A 20,121-nucleotide genomic window follows, 5' to 3' on the forward strand; every position below is an offset into this window, starting at 1 on the left:
TACCGATAAATCTATTTCTCGTAGTCCGTAGTGGATGCTGGGCGCCCATCCCTAGTGCGGATTGTCTGCAATACTTGTATATAGTTATTGTTACAAAAAATTCGGGTTATTATTGTTGAGCCATCTTTTCAGAGGCTCCTTTAAAATTATCATACTGTTAACTGGGTTCAGATCACGAGTTGTACGGTGTGATTGGTGTGGCTGGTATGAGTCTTACCCGGGATTCAATATCCTTCCTTATTATGTACGCTCGTCCGGGCACAGTATCCTAACTGGCTTGGAGGAGGGTCATAGGGGGAGGAGCCAGTGCACACCACCTGATATCTCAAGCTTTTATTTTGTGCCCTGTCTCCTGCGGAGCCGCTATTCCCCATGGTCCTTACGGAGTCCCAGCATCCACTACGGACTACGAGAAATAGATTTATCGGTAAGTAAAATCTTATTATTAATTCCTAAGCTGATTACCTGGAAAAATGTTCTAAATTATTTTCAAATTGATTTACTGGTTTCTTTGATCAGAGAACATACAATGAACTGCTATACATTTATAGCGATCTCACTAGTCTACCCTGATTTCGAACTTCTGAGAGGGGTGTCAGCTGGAAAGTTCAAAAAGAGCAGTGACTGACATTAGATAACACAGTGATTTCTCCTAGAAATAGGACTGTAAAATACAGGGGGGAAAATCCAACATCAATATTTTAAGGATTCATGAGGAATCCTCCCTTACATAAAAATCAAAGTCATATATACAAAAACACTGTTTTACTAAACTAACCCATAGTGCAGTGTCCACATAATGTGTGTGCCCCCCCACACCCTCTTTGTCATTTCTCTGTATGCTTTGCCTAGATCAGTTGTGCAGAACTAAATTCACAGTCTACTTTGCCTGCAAGCACAGCACAAGCAGAAAACTGATCGTTACCATGGTTACATTTCATCCCAATGGTTTAACCATTTATATAGCTATAAAATGACTATACTTTTTTTTAAAACAATTTGTACAGGAAACAGCAGTCTTTTTTTATTCAGCCAGGAAATTAGCCACCGCTACTTTATATTCTCCTAATATAATTACTTTTTTTTTTATCATACTAATAAAAAAATAATTTTGTCACTATCAGTAATTAGGGATGATGTAGCTGTCAAGATGATAAAAGAATCATTCAAGTACAATACACAAAAGAATAGCCCTATGACATAAAACAAGTTATGGAACAATGTGGATATAAAATAAATTGATATTAAATGCATGTGATTCAGTGAATAACCAATTAAAATTTGGATGCATATGATAAAGTACTATGCATTATATTATTATATAGTCTAAATGTGAAGAAATGTTTAGGTGTTTTTTGTATGTACTGTACATATACACTATATATATATATATATATATATATATATATATAAGCAATGAATACAGAGTGCGCTATAACAATACAACTGGTTGAAATTTGATCCTTTCCAGATTCAAGGGAGGGACTTCTATTGAGTTCTTTTATCCCTTAGGACATTCCTGATAGGGGCCTATAGAGAAACCCTCTCACCAGGAAAATCACCTGACAAAAATGCACAATTTAGTAGGAGTGGTAATTAAAAATAGTAATATTTAATCCAAGTCAAAGATTTGACATTATAAAACATCATAAAATAACAATACAATTATTTGATACACACATCACAAAGTGCTAGAGATGTTATAATGACAATCCTCCTCACCTAACGGTGTGAGCTCTTGGAGGAATAGTCACAGCAAGGGGATAGTGTACAATAATTGGTAAACCCAACGAGTTTCGTCCAATCGGACTTCTTCAGGGGTAAAATTTGTCCAAAAAATTGTGTTGTATTCAATTCCATTACAAATATTTAAAGATGGTTTATTTGGTATCCAATATATCACAAGCAGAATTAGATCCAATGTAGCGATATAGAAGTTTACATATTAGGAGAGTAATAAAAGCCGTAAAGGCAACTGGGAAACGGTTTACCACCTTTTATAGAAATGGATCCCTAATGATTGATGACGACCAGGACCAGGGGTTAAAACCGAAAAAATGAATGAAACCTCCTCCTGACACAGTTTAGTAAACAGATTTACATACAAGATCAGTGGTATACAGCAATCCAGTGCGTACAGGACCAATAACATATATTAAGATTAGATTCAAGTGTTAATCACTGGATCATCACTATATGTTATTGGTCCTGTATGCACTGGATTGCTGTATACCACTGATCTTGTATGCAAATCTGTTTATTTGTAGCAGAATTGAATTACTAACAGGAGATCTTTCAGTGGTGCTGTTCAGTCTCAGCGCAGGAAAGGTATTTTTTTGCTTTTTGTTTTATATATATATATATATATATATATATATTTAGAGAGGGGGAGAGGTACAGCGCCACTTGTGGAGTATGATCTCAGTAAAAAGTATTATATTAAATAATCTAAAATGAGATTAAGATTACATAAAAATTACCATAAAAAAACACACATGACCTCATTAAAGGTGTCTGCCGGGCCCTAAGAATGCAGTGCCGGTATCGCACTGCTGGACGTATGGAAAAGTGGAGAGATAGGGTTCGGCGCTCAGTGTTGCTAGGAAATGGTCAAAAGATATATATATATATGTGTGAAACTTGTTTTATATAAAAAAATGTAATATATATGAGAGTAAAAAAAAATGTTTTGAGAGTAAAAAAAAAAATAATTTATACAAAGTACATAAAAACATAAAAGTATGGACCAAGTGAATATTACAAGGATAAGGAGATCAACTTAGCTTAAAAAACAGCAGGGGATTAGTGCAGGAAATCCAACGCGTTTTGTCTCATCAGACTTCTTCAAAGGGTAGGGACACAATGAGCCTTCCTGTCTATTTATAGCCAGAATACCTGGTAAAGGGGTTGTGACATCACTAGTGGTCACATGATGCGATTAAGTATTGCAGGCTTTTAAAATACTTTTTAGTGCAATAAAATTATGTGAGCTAGACATTCAGAGCAGAGTTAGTGGTTATGGAGATCAAAAAACAAGTTTCAAATACTCTATAAGTCCATAAATACGATGTATTAGTGGCATTTCCGCCACACTTCCGGTGACGGGTGCCAAGTCTTCGTCACTTCCGCCCCACATCTGGTCCGCGATTGCGCCCGCGGCGGCTCCCGGCTTTCAGGATGTTTTCTGCGCTTGCGTCCACGGCTGTCCCCGACAGGCATCAGAGTATACAGGAGGGTTCTGTCTCAAAAGACCTGTACGGCGGTGGCCAACTTTGCTGGGATTTAGTCCATTTGATTTCCATAATGTGGCGGCCATCTTTCGGTAGTTCTTTTGGATCCAGATAAATTCTAGATGCATCCGTGTCCATGACAATGATACCATAAATAAAAAGAAAGTAAATGGTAATCTCCTAGCAAAATATATTATTTGCAAAACATTCAGGACGATTTTTTATATATATATGGTCATCAGCACGAACCCTGAGAACTATAGTAAAATGTATGACATATATATCTCCCGTTTTACTAAACAATAAATAAATAAAGCGCTGGTGCAATATTAAATATAAGACACTGTGCAAAAGGACCTCAGGGTAGAAGGGTTGGAAATAGCAGTAGGTTAAAAATATATATTAAATAGCAGTGCAAAGTGCAACATGGTAAGATATAAATAAATATAAATAGCAGTGGGTTTAAAAATTATATATTACATTATTATTTAATATTTAATATATTAGATAGTAGTATAGGTGACATATGATAGCAGTGCATAGTGCGGATTGAATTGATTAAGATGGTGTAAAGTGCAGAGCTTTTCGTGGCCTATGACGTTATATTAGAAGTGTTAATAATTACAAACATTATAAGTTGGTATTAAACTGACGTCATTTATTAGACATTACAGTACCCAATCTTCCCAGGTAGTCCCCTTCCCTGGTACTGATCAGGCCCAAACACTGCTTAGCTTCCAAGATCAGACGAGATTGGGCGTACCAGTGTGGTTTGACTATACGCGAAAAGGATTAGACATCATAATACCACGTGATTTATTTCTTTATTTTTAAGTATTTGGTGAGCAGTGGTTAACTAAATCGTGAAGTGAGGGAAGGAAAAAGAAGACTAAAAGAACAAAAGAACGATGGAGTATTTCTGGGATACTGCACCTCATAGAAAGGGTGCAATTTCGTATCCCTCATTCAGGCCAACTGGATGTGAAGTCTGCAACTGGAAAATCCAGTACATTTCTCGTCTTGAAAGTTTGTTTCCAAGGTCTCCTCCTCTCTCGCCCAAGCAAACGTGTTCAGTTGCCTTAAATGTAAGGTCCTCTGGATTGGAGTTATGTTTACATTAGATGAAGCACTGGAAAAAACGAGAGTTCTGGATAGAGAAAAGCTACTAACATATAAAACCAAGGATGAAACGAAGGAAAGAATCGCCTTCATCACTACGTATAGTCAACATGAAAAAGTGATTAGAAACTCCCTTAGATCTCATTGGGGAATTCTTTTAATGGACCCAGTGCTCAAAGAAATCTTACCGCCCAAACAAGAACTAATCTTTAAAAAATCTAAAAACCTCAAAGACCTCCTTGCACCTAGTATGCTGAAGGAGAAACCCACCCGGAACACCCCTATGCTGAAATGTACGAGGTCTTATAAATGTGGAAAGTGCAATATATGTAAATACTTACACCGGAACAGGAAAACTTTTAGTGATACAGAGGATAAGAAGGAATACACTATAAAGGACTTCATGAACTGTAACACATCATCCGTGATTTACCTCTTGGAGTGTACCTGCAAAATGAAGTATGTAGGAAAGACAAAGAGACCCCTCAAAATACGGATCCAAGAACATATAAGGAATATCAAGAACAAGGTTGTTAGCCATGCAGTCTCTCGACATTTTGCATGTAAACATAACTCCAATCCAGAGGACCTTACATTTAAGGCAATTGAACACGTTTGCTTGGGCGAGAGAGGAGGAGACCTTGGAAACAAACTTTCAAGACGAGAAATGTACTGGATTTTCCAGTTGCAGACTTCACATCCAGTTGGCCTGAATGAGGGATACGAAATTGCACCCTTTCTATGAGGTGCAGTATCTCAGAAATACTCCATCGTTCTTTTGTTCTTTTAGTCTTCTTTTTCCTTCCCTCACTTCACGATTTAGTTAACCACTGCTCACCAAATACTTAAAAATAAAGAAATAAATCACGTGGTATTATGATGTCTAATCCTTTTCGCGTACAGTCAAACCACACTGGTACGCCCAATCTCGTCTGATCTTGGAAGCTAAGCAGTGTTTGGGCCTGATCAGTACCAGGGAAGGGGACTACCTGGGAAGATTGGGTACTGTAATGTCTAATAAATGACGTCAGTTTAATACCAACTTATAATGTTTGTAATTATTAACACTTCTAATATAACGTCATAGGCCACGAAAAGCTCTGCACTTTACACCATCTTAATCAATTCAATCCGCACTATGCACTGCTATCATATGTCACCTATACTACTATCTAATATATTAAATATTAAATAATAATGTAATATATAATTTTTAAACCCACTGCTATTTATATTTATTTATATCTTACCATGTTGCACTTTGCACTGCTATTTAATATATATTTTTAACCTACTGCTATTTCCAACCCTTCTACCCTGAGGTCCTTTTGCACAGTGTCTTATATTTAATATTGCACCAGCGCTTTATTTATTTATTGTTTAGTAAAACGGGAGATATATATGTCATACATTTTACTATAGTTCTCAGGGTTCGTGCTGATGACCATATATATATAAAAAATCGTCCTGAATGTTTTGCAAACAACATCTTTTGCTAGGAGATTACCATTTATTTTCTTTTTATTTATGGTATCGTTGTCATGGACACGGATGCATCTAGAATTTATCTGGATCCAAAAGAACTACCAAAAGATGGCTGCCACATTATGGAAATCAAATGGACTAAATCCCAGCAAAGATGGCCGCCACCGTACAGGTCTTTTGAGACAGAACCCTTCTGTATACTCTGATGCCTGCCGGGGACAGCCGTGGACGCAAGCGCAGAAAACATCCTGAAAGCCGGGAGCCGCCGCGGGAGCGGGCGCAATCGCGGACCAGAAGTGGGGCGGAAGTGACGAAGACTCGGCACCCATCACCGGAAGTGTGGCGGAAATGCCACTAATACATTGTATTTATCGTATTTATGTACTTTAGAGTATTTGAAACTTGTTTTTTTGATCTCCATAACCACTAACTCTGCTCTGAATGTCTAGCTCACATAATTTTATTGCACTAAAAAGAATTTAAAAGCATGCAATACTTAATCGCATCATGTGGCCACTAGTGATGTCACACCCCCTTTACCAGGTATTCTGGCTATAAATAGACAGGAAGGCTCATTGTGTCCCTACCCTTTGAAGAAGTTTGATGAGATGAAACGCGTTGGTTTCCTGCACTAATCCCCTGCTGTTTTTTAAGCTAAGTTGATCTCCTTATCCTTGTAATATTCACTTGGTCCATACTTTTATGTTTTTATGTACTTTGTATAATTTTTTTTTTTTTACTCTCAAATTTTTTTTTTTACTCTCATATATATTACATTTTTTTTATATAAAACAAGTTTCACACATATATATATATCTTTTGACCATTTCCTAGCAACACTGAGCGCCGAACCCTATCTCTCCAGTTTTCCATATATATATATATATATATATATATATATATTTATATAGTTAATCCAATATATGGCACTCAGCGGTCTTGTTGATAAATGAAACAAAACATCAGCAAAGCTTTTAGCAACGTTTCGGCTTTATTAGCCATTTTCAAGCAGCATAATCATTCCAACATGACTTTTAAATGTGTAAGACTTAAATACCCTTACCTGTCTCACTGACACCGTGGACTCCCTCCCGTCTCTGGCAGTGCCAATCCGACTTCTGGGTGCAACGTCTTTCTCTAAGGTATTAGCCCTGGGAATCTCTTTGACTTTATTCCTAGCCATTCTCAAAACATGATTTCTATAACCCCTGGATCTAAACTTCCTCATCATGTCATCTAAGTTATGATCCAACAGATTCTCATCACTGATTATTCTTCTGGCTTTCAAAAATAGAGAATCTGTTGGATCATAACTTAGATGACATGATGAGGAAGTTTAGATTCAGTGGTTATAGGGATGATGTTTTGAGAATGGCTAGGATAAAGTCAAAGAGATTCCCAGGGCTAATACCTTAGAGAAAGCTACTAAAAATGATTCTGAAAATGCCCTTTATTGGGTACTCAGATATACAGTAGTTCTCAATAAAATCAGAGAAAGCAGTACGGATTTGTGGCTTGTGATACAGAATGATATTAAAAGTCTTAAGCACACTAGGATCAGACATTGTTATCAGAGAGGGAAAAACATACATGATTGGTCTGTACATACTGATATCACTAGACAGCTGAAACCTAAAGATGGCAATACTAGGAGAAGTAATGGTTCTCACAAATGTACAGGATGCACTACGTGCGATCACATGATTAACATTAGAGATGAGCGGGTTCGGTTTCTCTGAATCCGAACCCGCCAGAACTTCATGGTTTTTTTCACGGGTCCGAGCAGACTCGGATCTTCCCGCCTTGCTCGGTTAACCCGAGCGCGCCCGAACGTCATCATGACGCTGTCGGATTCTCGCGAGACTCGGATTCTATCGCGAGACTCGGATTCTATATAAGGAGCCGCGCGTCGCCGCCATTTTCACACGTGCATTGAGATTGATAGGGAGAGGACGTGGCTGGCGTCCTCTCCATTTAGATTATAAGAGACTGAGAGAGATTTACTGGAGCTGACTAGGAGGAGTACTGTTACTGTAGAAGTGTAGAGACTGAGTGGAGAGAGTTTACTAGTGAGGACAGTGCAGTTTACTTTATAATCCGTTCTCTGCCTGAAAAAAGCGATACACAGCACACAGTGACTCAGTCACATACCATATCTGTGTGCACTGCTCAGGCTCAGGCCAGTGTGCTGCATCATCTATTATCTATATATAATATTATATATATCTGTCTGACTGCTCAGCTCACACAGCTTATAATTGTGGGGGAGACTGGGGAGCACTACTGCAGTGCCAGTTATAGGTTATAGCAGGAGCCAGGAGTACATAATATATTATATAGTGAGTGACCACCAGACACACAGTGCAGTTTATTTAATATATCCGTTCTCTGCCTGAAAAAAGCGATACACACAGTGACTCAGTCAGTCACATACCATATCTGTGTGCACTGCTCAGGCTCAGGCCAGTGTGCTGCATCATCTATTATCTATATATAATATTATATATATCTGTCTGACTGCTCAGCTCACACAGCTTATAATTGTGGGGGAGACTGGGGAGCACTACTGCAGTGCCAGTTATAGGTTATAGCAGGAGCCAGGAGTACATAATATATTATATAGTGAGTGACCACCAGACACACAGTGCAGTTTATTTAATATATCCGTTCTCTGCCTGAAAAAAGCGATACACACAGTGACTCAGTCAGTCACATACCATATCTGTGTGCACTGCTCAGGCTCAGGCCAGTGTGCTGCATCATCTATTATCTATATATAATATTATATATATCTGTCTGACTGCTCAGCTCACACAGCTTATAATTGTGGGGGAGACTGGGGAGCACTACTGCAGTGCCAGTTATAGGTTATAGCAGGAGCCAGGAGTACATAATATATTATATAGTGAGTGACCACCAGACACACAGTGCAGTTTATTTAATATATCCGTTCTCTGCCTGAAAAAAGCGATACACACAGTGACTCAGTCAGTCACATACCATATCTGTGTGCACTGTGCAGTGCACTGCTCAGGCTCAGGCCAGTGTGCTGCATCATCTATATATATTATATATCTGTCTGACTGCTCAGCTCACACAGCTTATAATTGTGGGGGAGACTGGGGAGCACTACTGCAGTGCCAGTTATAGGTTATAGCAGGAGCCAGGAGTACATATTATATTAAAATTAAACAGTGCACACTTTTGCTGCAGGAGTGCCACTGCCAGTGTGACTGACCAGTGACCTGACCACACTGACCACCAGTATAGTTAGTAGTATACTTATATTGTGATTGCCTGAAAAAGTTAAACACTCGTCGTGTGACTTCACTTGTGTGTTTTTTTTTTTTTTATTCTATAAAAATAAAACTCATTCTGCTGACAGACAGTGTCCAGCAGGTCCGTCATTATATAATATATAATATATACCTGTCCGGCTGCAGTAGTGATATATATATATTTTTTATATCATTTATCATCCAGTCGCAGCAGACACAGTACGGTAGTTCACGGCTGTGGCTACCTCTGTGTCTCTGCACTCGGCAGGCAGTCCGTCCATAATTGTAATACCACCTAACCGTGGATTTTTTTCATTCTTCTTTATACATACATAGTTACATAGACATCTTCTCTTTATCAACCAGTCTATATTAGCTGCAGACACAGTACAGTACGGTAGTTCACGGCTGTGGCTACCTCTGTGTCTGCACTCGGCAGGCAGTCCGTCCATAATTGTATACCACCTAACCATGGTTTTTTTTCATTCTTCTTTATACATACATAGTTACATAGACATCTTCTCTTTATCAACCAGTCTATATTAGCTGCAGACACAGTACAGTACGGTAGTTCACGGCTGTGGCTACCTCTGTGTCTGCACTCGGCAGGCAGTCCGTCCATAATTGTATACCACCTAACCGTGGATTTTTTTCATTCTTCTTTATACATACATAGTTACATAGACATCTTCTCTTTATCAACCAGTCTATATTAGCTGCAGACACAGTACAGTACGGTAGTTCACGGCTGTGGCTACCTCTGTGTCTGCACTCGGCAGGCAGTCCATAATTGTATACTAGTATCCATCTCCATTGTTTACCTGAGGTGCCTTTTAGTTGTGCCTATTAAAATATGGAGAACAAAAATGTTGAGGTTCCAAAATTAGGGAAAGATCAAGATCCACTTCCACCTCGTGCTGAAGCTGCTGCCACTAGTCATGGCCGAGACGATGAAATGCCAGCAACGTCGTCTGCCAAGGCCGATGCCCAATGTCATAGTACAGAGCATGTCAAATCCAAAACACCAAATATCAGAAAAAAAAGGACTCCAAAACCTAAAATAAAATTGTCGGAGGAGAAGCGTAAACTTGCCAATATGCCATTTACCACACGGAGTGGCAAGGAACGGCTGAGGCCCTGGCCTATGTTCATGGCTAGTGGTTCAGCTTCACATGAGGATGGAAGCACTCAGCCTCTCGCTAGAAAAATGAAAAGACTCAAGCTGGCAAAAGCAGCACAGCAAAGAACTGTGCATTCTTCGAAATCCCAAATCCACAAGGAGAGTCCAATTGTGTCGGTTGCGATGCCTGACCTTCCCAACACTGGACGTGAAGAGCATGCGCCTTCCACCATTTGCACGCCCCCTGCAAGTGCTGGAAGGAGCACCCGCAGTCCAGTTCCTGATAGTCAGATTGAAGATGTCAGTGTTGAAGTACACCAGGATGAGGAGGATATGGGTGTTGCTGGCGCTGGGGAGGAAATTGACCAGGAGGATTCTGATGGTGAGGTGGTTTGTTTAAGTCAGGCACCCGGGGAGACACCTGTTGTCCGTGGGAGGAATATGGCCGTTGACATGCCAGGTGAAAATACCAAAAAAATCAGCTCTTCGGTGTGGAGGTATTTCACCAGAAATGCGGACAACAGGTGTCAAGCCGTGTGTTCCCTTTGTCAAGCTGTAATAAGTAGGGGTAAGGACGTTAACCACCTCGGAACATCCTCCCTTATACGTCACCTGCAGCGCATTCATAATAAGTCAGTGACAAGTTCAAAAACTTTGGGTGACAGCGGAAGCAGTCCACTGACCAGTAAATCCCTTCCTCTTGTAACCAAGCTCACGCAAACCACCCCACCAACTCCCTCAGTGTCAATTTCCTCCTTCCCCAGGAATGCCAATAGTCCTGCAGGCCATGTCACTGGCAATTCTGACGAGTCCTCTCCTGCCTGGGATTCCTCCGATGCATCCTTGCGTGTAACGCCTACTGCTGCTGGCGCTGCTGTTGTTGCCGCTGGGAGTCGATGGTCATCCCAGAGGGGAAGTCGTAAGCCCACTTGTACTACTTCCAGTAAGCAATTGACTGTTCAACAGTCCTTTGCGAGGAAGATGAAATATCACAGCAGTCATCCTACTGCAAAGCGGATAACTGAGGCCTTGACAACTATGTTGGTGTTAGACGTGCGTCCGGTATCCGCCGTTAGTTCACAGGGAACTAGACAATTTATTGAGGCAGTGTGCCCCCGTTACCAAATACCATCTAGGTTCCACTTCTCTAGGCAGGCGATACCGAGAATGTACACGGACGTCAGAAAAAGACTCACCAGTGTCCTAAAAAATGCAGTTGTACCCAATGTCCACTTAACCACGGACATGTGGACAAGTGGAGCAGGGCAGGGTCAGGACTATATGACTGTGACAGTCCACTGGGTAGATGTATGGACTCCCGCCGCAAGAACAGCAGCGGCGGCACCAGTAGCAGCATCTCGCAAACGCCAACTCTTTCCTAGGCAGGCTACGCTTTGTATCACCGCTTTCCAGAATACGCACACAGCTGAAAACCTCTTACGGCAACTGAGGAAGATCATCGCGGAATGGCTTACCCCAATTGGACTCTCCTGTGGATTTGTGGCATCGGACAACGCCAGCAATATTGTGTGTGCATTAAATATGGGCAAATTCCAGCACGTCCCATGTTTTGCACATACCTTGAATTTGGTGGTGCAGAATTTTTTAAAAAACGACAGGGGCGTGCAAGAGATGCTGTCGGTGGCCAGAAGAATTGCGGGACACTTTCGGCGTACAGGCACCACGTACAGAAGACTGGAGCACCACCAAAAACTACTGAACCTGCCCTGCCATCATCTGAAGCAAGAAGTGGTAACGAGGTGGAATTCAACCCTCTATATGCTTCAGAGGTTGGAGGAGCAGCAAAAGGCCATTCAAGCCTATACAATTGAGCACGATATAGTAGGTGGAATGCACCTGTCTCAAGCGCAGTGGAGAATGATTTCAACGTTGTGCAAGGTTCTGATGCCCTTTGAACTTGCCACACGTGAAGTCAGTTCAGACACTGCCAGCCTGAGTCAGGTCATTCCCCTCATCAGGCTTTTGCAGAAGAAGCTGGAGACATTGAAGGAGGAGCTAACACGGAGCGATTCCGCTAGGCATGTGGGACTTGTGGATGGAGCCCTTAATTCGCTTAACAAGGATTCACGGGTGGTCAATCTGTTGAAATCAGAGCACTACATTTTGGCCACCGTGCTCGATCCTAGATTTAAAGCCTACCTTGGATCTCTCTTTCCGGCAGACACAAGTCTGCTGGGGTTGAAAGACCTGCTGGTGACAAAATTGTCAAGTCAAGCGGAACGCGACCTGTCAACATCTCCTCCTTCACATTCTCCCGCAACTGGGGGTGCGAGGAAAAGGCTCAGAATTCCGAGCCCACCCGCTGGCGGTGATGCAGGGCAGTCTGGAGCGACTGCTGATGCTGACATCTGGTCCGGACTGAAGGACCTGACAACGATTACGGACATGTCGTCTACTGTCACTGCATATGATTCTCTCAACATTGATAGAATGGTGGAGGATTATATGAGTGACCGCATCCAAGTAGGCACGTCACACAGTCCGTACTTATACTGGCAGGAAAAAGAGGCAATTTGGAGGCCCTTGCACAAACTGGCTTTATTCTACCTAAGTTGCCCTCCCACAAGTGTGTACTCCGAAAGAGTGTTTAGTGCCGCCGCTCACCTTGTCAGCAATCGGCGTACGAGGTTACATCCAGAAAATGTGGAGAAGATGATGTTCATTAAAATGAATTATAATCAATTCCTCCGCGGAGACATTGACCAGCAGCAATTGCCTCCACAAAGTACACAGGGAGCTGAGATGGTGGATTCCAGTGGGGACGAATTGATAATCTGTGAGGAGGGGGATGTACACGGTGATATATCGGAGGGTGATGATGAGGTGGACATCTTGCCTCTGTAGAGCCAGTTTGTGCAAGGAGAGATTAATTGCTTCTTTTTTGGGGGGGTCCAAACCAACCCGTCATATCAGTCACAGTCGTGTGGCAGACCCTGTCACTGAAATGATGGGTTGGTTAAAGTGTGCATGTCCTGTTTTGTTTATACAACATAAGGGTGGGTGGGAGGGCCCAAGGACAATTCCATCTTGCACCTCTTTTTTCTTTTCTTTTTCTTTGCATCATGTGCTGATTGGGGAGGGTTTTTTGGAAGGGACATCCTGCGTGACACTGCAGTGCCACTCCTAAATGGGCCCGGTGTTTGTGTCGGCTACTAGGGTCGCTAATCTTACTCACACAGTCAGCTACCTCATTGCGCCTCTTTTTTTCTTTGCGTCATGTGCTGTTTGGGGAGGGTTTTTTGGAAGGGACATCCTGCGTGACACTGCAGTGCCACTCCTAGATGGGCCCGGTGTTTGTGTCGGCCACTAGGGTCGCTAATCTTACTCACACAGCTACCTCATTGCGCCTCTTTTTTTCTTTGCGTCATGTGCTGTTTGGGGAGGGTTTTTTGGAAGGGACATCCTGTGTGACACTGCAGTGCCACTCCTAGATGGGCCCGGTGTTTGTGTCGGCCACTAGGGTCGCTAATCTTACTCACACAGCTACCTCATTGCGCCTCTTTTTTTCTTTGCGTCATGTGCTGTTTGGGGAGGGTTTTTTGGAAGGGCCATCCTGCGTGACACTGCAGTGCCACTCCTAGATGGGCCCGGTGTTTGTGTCGGCCACTAGGGTCGCTAATCTTACTCACACAGCTACCTCATTGCGCCTCTTTTTTTCTTTGCGTCATGTGCTGTTTGGGGAGGGTTTTTTGGAAGGGACATCCTGCGTGACACTGCAGTGCCACTCCTAGATGGGCCCGGTGTTTGTGTCGGCCACTAGGGTCGCTTATCTTACTCACACAGCAACCTCGGTGCAAATTTTAGGACTAAAAATAATATTGTGAGGTGTGAGGTATTCAGAATAGACTGAAAATGAGTGTAAATTATGGTTTTTGAGGTTAATAATACTTTGGGATCAAAATGACCCCCAAATTCTATGATTTAAGCTGTTTTTTAGTGTTTTTTGAAAAAAACACCCGAATCCAAAACACACCCGAATCCGACAAAAAAAATTCGGTGAGGTTTTGCCAAAACGCGTTCGAACCCAAAACACGGCCGCGGAACCGAACCCAAAACCAAAACACAAAACCCGAAAAATTTCAGTCGCTCATCTGTACCAGTTCATATGCGGATTGTGCTATGTAGGAAAGACCATACGCTCTTGTAGAGAGCGTATGGCCCTACATAGATCAGCCATAAGAGCAGCCATTAGTGGTAAGGGCTCAGATCAACCCACTGCGAGACATTTTAAAGAAGCAAGACACAATATGGCCAATTTACGGCATATATGTCACGATCCAGGTAATTCCTTATCAGTATTTACCTTCCAAATGCCTCCTGAGACTGTCCCAGTGTTCCAAGCCTGGATTCCATCTGCACTGTCTGTGTGCAGCACGCTGCATCTCTTTGTCTCTAATCTCTTTACTGTGATTCTGGCAGCATCAGGGTTAAGTTTCACATGCAAGTTACAAACAATCTTTCCCTCCAAAAGCTAACATGGGCGCAGCCATGTTTTCCTAATCACATGATACCTTTCAGCCTATAAGCTGCACTCTGCTCTCAGCCTGATTACCCAGCAGCTGCACTCTGGTCTCTGGTTAATCAGCCAGCCAATCCCTGCTTCCCAGCAGGTATAAATATCTTGTTCCTGGGGTGGAAAGAGGTCAGTGCTTCAATTGTCTTCAGTGATTCCAGTGTGAAGTCCTTCCATGGACTTTCTCTGCAGTACAGCCTGACTCTGCAGTGTCTCATCATTGCATCCTGTGACTGGCAGTTACCGACACCAGCTTCCAGCAGTGCTCTGCCCTGCCAGTCACCATCGGTGTTCCACCATCGATCTCCAGTCACCGTCGGTGTTCAGCCATCGATCCCAAGTTACCATCGGTGTTCCGCCATCGATCCCAAGTCACCATCGGTGTTCCGCCATCGATCCCAAGTCACCATCGGTGTTCCGCCATCGATCCCAAGTCACCATCGGTGTTCCGCCATCGATCCCAAGTCATCATCGGTGTTCCGCCATCGATCCCAAAGTAACCATCGGTGTTCCGCCATCGATCCCAAGTCTCCATTGGTGTTCCGCCATCGATCCCAAGTCTCCATCGGTGTTCCGCCATCGATCCCAAAGTCACCATCGGTGTTCCGTCATCAATCCCAAGTATTTCTGTGAACTGTGTTTCCTATTACCGGTACCAAGTCATCAGTATTCCTCTGAACTGTGTTTAATAAAACCTTTGAACTTTCCTTCGTTGTCTTGGTCACGCCTTCGGGCATTTGTTCTAAAGGTACCCTGTATGTCCAAGAACCCTGTACTGCCTCCCACGTACACATATACCTCAGCCCCTACAACTGAGGCTTCCCCCTGGTCAGCACCAGCCCTCGGTTGTGACAGTAAGCACTGACCTAATGGATCCGTCCGGAGACCAGGTCCAAGCGACCAGGCCGATGCAAGAACTTGCAGCCTGCCTTGAACGTCAGTGCTTACTGTTACAACTGAGGCTTCCCCCGGTCAGCACCAGCCCTCAGTTGTGACAAGGGCCCTCATTCCGAGTCGTTCGCTCGGTAATTTTCTTCGCATCGCAGCGTTTTTCAGCTTAGTGCGCATGCGCAATGTTCGCACTGCGACTGCGCCAAGTAATTTTGCTATGAAGATAGTTTTTTTACTCACGGCTTTTTCTTCGCTCCGGCGATCGTAGTGTGATTGACAGGAAATGGGTGTTACTGGGCGGAAACACTGCGTTTTATGGGCGTGTGGATAAAAACGCTACCGTTTCCGGAAAAAACGCAGGAGTGGCTGGAGAAACGGGGGAGTGTCTGGTCGAACGCTGGGTGTGTTTATGACGTCAAACCAGGAACGCCAAGCACTGAACTGATCGCAGATGCCGAGTAAGTCAGAAGCTACTCTGAAACTGCTAAGTAGTTTGTAATCGCAATATTGCGAATACGTCGTTCGCAATTTTAAGAAGCTAAGATTCACTCCCAGTAGGCGGCGGCTTAGCGTGTGTAACTCTGCTAAAATCGCCTTGCGAGCGAACAACTCGGAATGAGGGCCAATATAATAATTATTGACCATATTCCAGATGATGGCAGACAGGGTGATAGACATAAAAAATTGCTTCAGTGTGAAGCCAAATGGATCCACCTTTTTGGATACGGTTAAACCAAAAGGACTGAATGATCAGCTAAACCTGAGTGTGTTCCTATAATTATATAATCACAGTTCATATAGGAGATTATTTTGCATTTTAGGTATTACATAATGTATTCCAAGGTCCTTTCAAAATGAACTGTAAAAGTACACTGCTATCCGATCAATTATATTTTTTAATGTTTGATATTGTTTTTAAATTGTATTGTCTTTATTGTCACTTTTATTATGGTGCATTGTTTGTGCTTGCAGACGCCGGAGGACTCTTAATCCTGATCAGGAATGGAGCGTCAAATATAGACACAGGTGTGATGTCCTGATGTGGATGCGCTTACACTGAGGGCTGAACATGACAACTGGTGCTTGTGTTAGCAACCATGGTTTGCTATGGTAACGCCCAGTGGATGGACGCAGCCGGAGAAGGACGTTGCACCCGGAAGTCGGATTGGCGCTGCCAGAGGCGGGAGGGAGTCTGCGGCATCTGTGATACAGGTAAGGGTATTTAAGTCTTACACATTTAAAAGTCATTTTGGAATGATTATGCTGCTTGAAAACGGCTAATAAAGCCGAAACGTTGCTAAAAGCTTTGCTGATGTTTTGATTCATTTATCAACAAGACCGCTGAGTGCCATATATTGGATTAACTGCATGATTTCTAATGAGCACCGCGGCATGAGTCTACAGGAGTGGGAGTACCGGCTATATGAATGTATGTATTTATTTAATATATATATATAAACAATTTGATACCATGAATGCATTGAATAAAACTACTATTAATTAGTGATGAGCGGGTTCGGTTTCCGAGAAACCGAACCCCCCCCCGAACTTCACCCTTTTTAGACGGGTCCGAGCCATACTCGGATTCTCCCGTATGGCTCGGTTAACCCGAGCGCGCCCGAACGTCATCATCCCGCTGTCGGATTATCGCGAGATTCGGATTCTATATAAGCAGCCGCGCGTCGCAGCCATTTTCACACGTGCATTGAGATTGATAGGGAGAGGACGTGGCTGGCGTCCTCTCCGTTTATATAGTTACACAGTTGATCTGATTGCTTAGCTTATTGTGGGGAGGATTGGGGAGCAGCTGTTAGGAGGAGTACAGTGCAGAGTTTTGCTAATAGTGACCACCAGTTTTTTATCCGTTCTCTGCCTGAAAAAAACGCTCCATACCATATCTGTGCTCAGTGTGCTGCATGATATATCTGTGCTGAGTGCTCACACTGCTTAATTGTGGGGACTGGGGAGCAGCTATAGCAGGAGTACAGTGCACAGTTTTGCTGACAGTGACCACCAGTATACGTTTGTCTGCCTGAAAAACACTCCTGTGGTGTCTTTTTTTTATACTATAAACGCAGTCTGCTGACAGTGTCCACCAGGTCCATTATACTGTATATAGCAGTACGGTAGGCCACTGCTCTACCTACCTCTGTGTCGTCACTCGTCGTCCATAAGTATACTATCCATCCATCTACATTGTATACCTGTGTTGTCTTTTTTTTTTATACTATAAACGCAGTCTGCTGACAGTGTCCACCAGGTCCATTATACTGTATATAGCAGTACGGTAGGCCACTGCTGTACCTACCTCTGTGTCGTCACTCGTCGTCCATAAGTATACTAAGTATCCATCCATCTACATTGTATACCTGTGGTGTCTTTTTTTCTTTATACTATAAACGCAGTCTGCTGACAGTGTCCACCAGGTCCATTATACTGTATATAGCAGTACGGTAGGCCACTGCTGTACCTACCTCTGTGTCGTCACTCGTCGTCCATAAGTATACTAAGTATCAATCCATCTATATTGTATACCTGTGGTGTCTTTTTTTTTTATACTATAAACGCAGTCTGCTGACAGTGTCCACCAGGTCCATTATACTGTATATAGCAGTATGATAGGCCACTTCTGTACCTACCTCTGTGTCGTCACTCGTCGTCCATAAGTATAGTAAGTATCCATCCATCTACATTGTATACCTGTGGTGTCTTTTTTTCTTTATACTATAAACGCAGTCTGCTGACAGTGTCCACCAGGTCCATTATACTGTATATAGCAGTACGGTAAGCCACTGCTGTACCTACCTCTGTGTCGTCACTCGTCATCCATAAGTATACTATCCATCCATCTACATTGTATACCTGTGGTGCCTTTTAGTTGTGCGCATTAAAATATGGAGAACAAAAATGTGGAGGTTAAAAAAATAGGGAAAGATCAAGATCCACTTCCACCTCGTGCTGAAGCTGCTGCCACTAGTCATGGCCGAGACGATGAAATGCCATCAACGTCGTCTGCCAAGGCCGATGCCCAATGTCATAGTACAGAGCATGTAAAATCCAAAACACAAAAGATCAGTAAAATGACCCAAAAATCAAAATTAAAAGCGTCTGAGGAGAAGCGTAAACTTGCCAATATGCCATTTACGACACGGAGTGGCAAGGAACGGCTGAGGCCCTGGCCTATGTTCATGGCTAGTGGTTCAGCTTCACATGAGGATAGAAGCACTCATCCTCTCGCTAGAAAAAAGAAAAGACTTAAGCTGGCAAAAGCACAGCAAAGAACTGTGCGTTCTTCGAAATCACAAATCCCCAAGGAGAGTCCAATTGTGTCGGTTGCGATGCCTGACCTTCCCAACACTGGACGGGAAGAGCTTGCGCCTTCCACCATTTGCACGCCCCCTGCAAGTGCTGGAAGGAGCACCCGCAGTCTAGTTCCTGATAGTCAAATTGAAGATGTCAGTGTTGAAGTACACCAGGATGAGGATATGGGTGTTGCTGGCGCTGGGGAGGAAATTGACAAGGAGGATTCTGATGGTGAGGTGGTTTGTTTAAGTCAGGCACCCGGGGAGACGCCTGTTGTCCGTGGGAGGAATATGGCCATTGACATGCCTGGTCAAAATACAAAAAAAATCAGCTCTTCGGTGTGGAATTATTTCAACACAAATGCGGACAACAGGTGTCAAGCCGTGTGTTGCCTTTGTCAAGCTGTAATAAGTAGGGGTAAGGACGTTAACCACCTCGGAACATCCTCCCTTATATGTCACCTGCAGCGCATTCATCATAAGTCAGTGACAAGTTCAAAAACTTTGGGCGACAGCAGAAGCAGTCCACTGACCAGTAAATCCCTTCCTCTTGTAACCAAGCTCCTGCAAACCACACCACCAACTCCCTCAGTGTCAATTTCCTCCTTACCCAGGAAAGCCAATAGTCCTGCAGGCCATGTCACTGGCAAGTCTGACGAGTCCTCTCCTGCCTGGGATTCCTCCGATGCATCCTTGAGTGTAACGCCTACTGCTGCTGGCTCTGCTGTTGTTGCTGCTGGGAGTCGATCGTCATCAGAGGGGAAGTCGGAAGACCACTTGTACTACTTCCAGTAAGCAATTGACTGTACAACAGTCCTTTGCGAGGAAGATGAAATATCACAGCAGTCATCCTTCTGCAAAGCTAATAACTGAGGCCTTGGCAGCCTAGGCGGTGAGAAACGTGGTTCCGGTATCCATCGTTAATTCAGAGCCAACTATAGACTTGATTGAGGTACTGTGTCCCTGGTACCAAATACCATCTAGGTTCCATTTCTCTAGGCAGGCGATACCGAAAATGTACACAGACCTCAGAAAAAGAGTCACCAGTGTCCTAAAAAATGCAGTTGTACCCAATGTCCACTTAACCACGGACATGTGGACAAGTGGAGCAGGGCAGACTCAGGACTATATGACTGTGACAGCCCACTGGGTAGATGTATTG

General features: G+C 43.1%; 2 pseudogenes; one reads left to right on the forward strand and one right to left on the reverse strand.

Moving 5' to 3' along the window:
- Positions 1–3,895: 3,895 nt before the first annotated feature.
- LOC134930566 (5S ribosomal RNA) lies at positions 3,896–4,014 on the reverse strand (annotated as a pseudogene).
- Positions 4,015–5,244: 1,230 nt separating this feature from the next.
- Positions 5,245–5,363, forward strand: LOC134930456 (5S ribosomal RNA; annotated as a pseudogene).
- Positions 5,364–20,121: the final 14,758 nt, after the last annotated feature.

The sequence above is a fragment of the Pseudophryne corroboree genome, chromosome 5 (genome assembly GCF_028390025.1).
Source record: "Pseudophryne corroboree isolate aPseCor3 chromosome 5, aPseCor3.hap2, whole genome shotgun sequence".
Classification (NCBI taxonomy): domain Eukaryota; kingdom Metazoa; phylum Chordata; class Amphibia; order Anura; family Myobatrachidae; genus Pseudophryne; species Pseudophryne corroboree.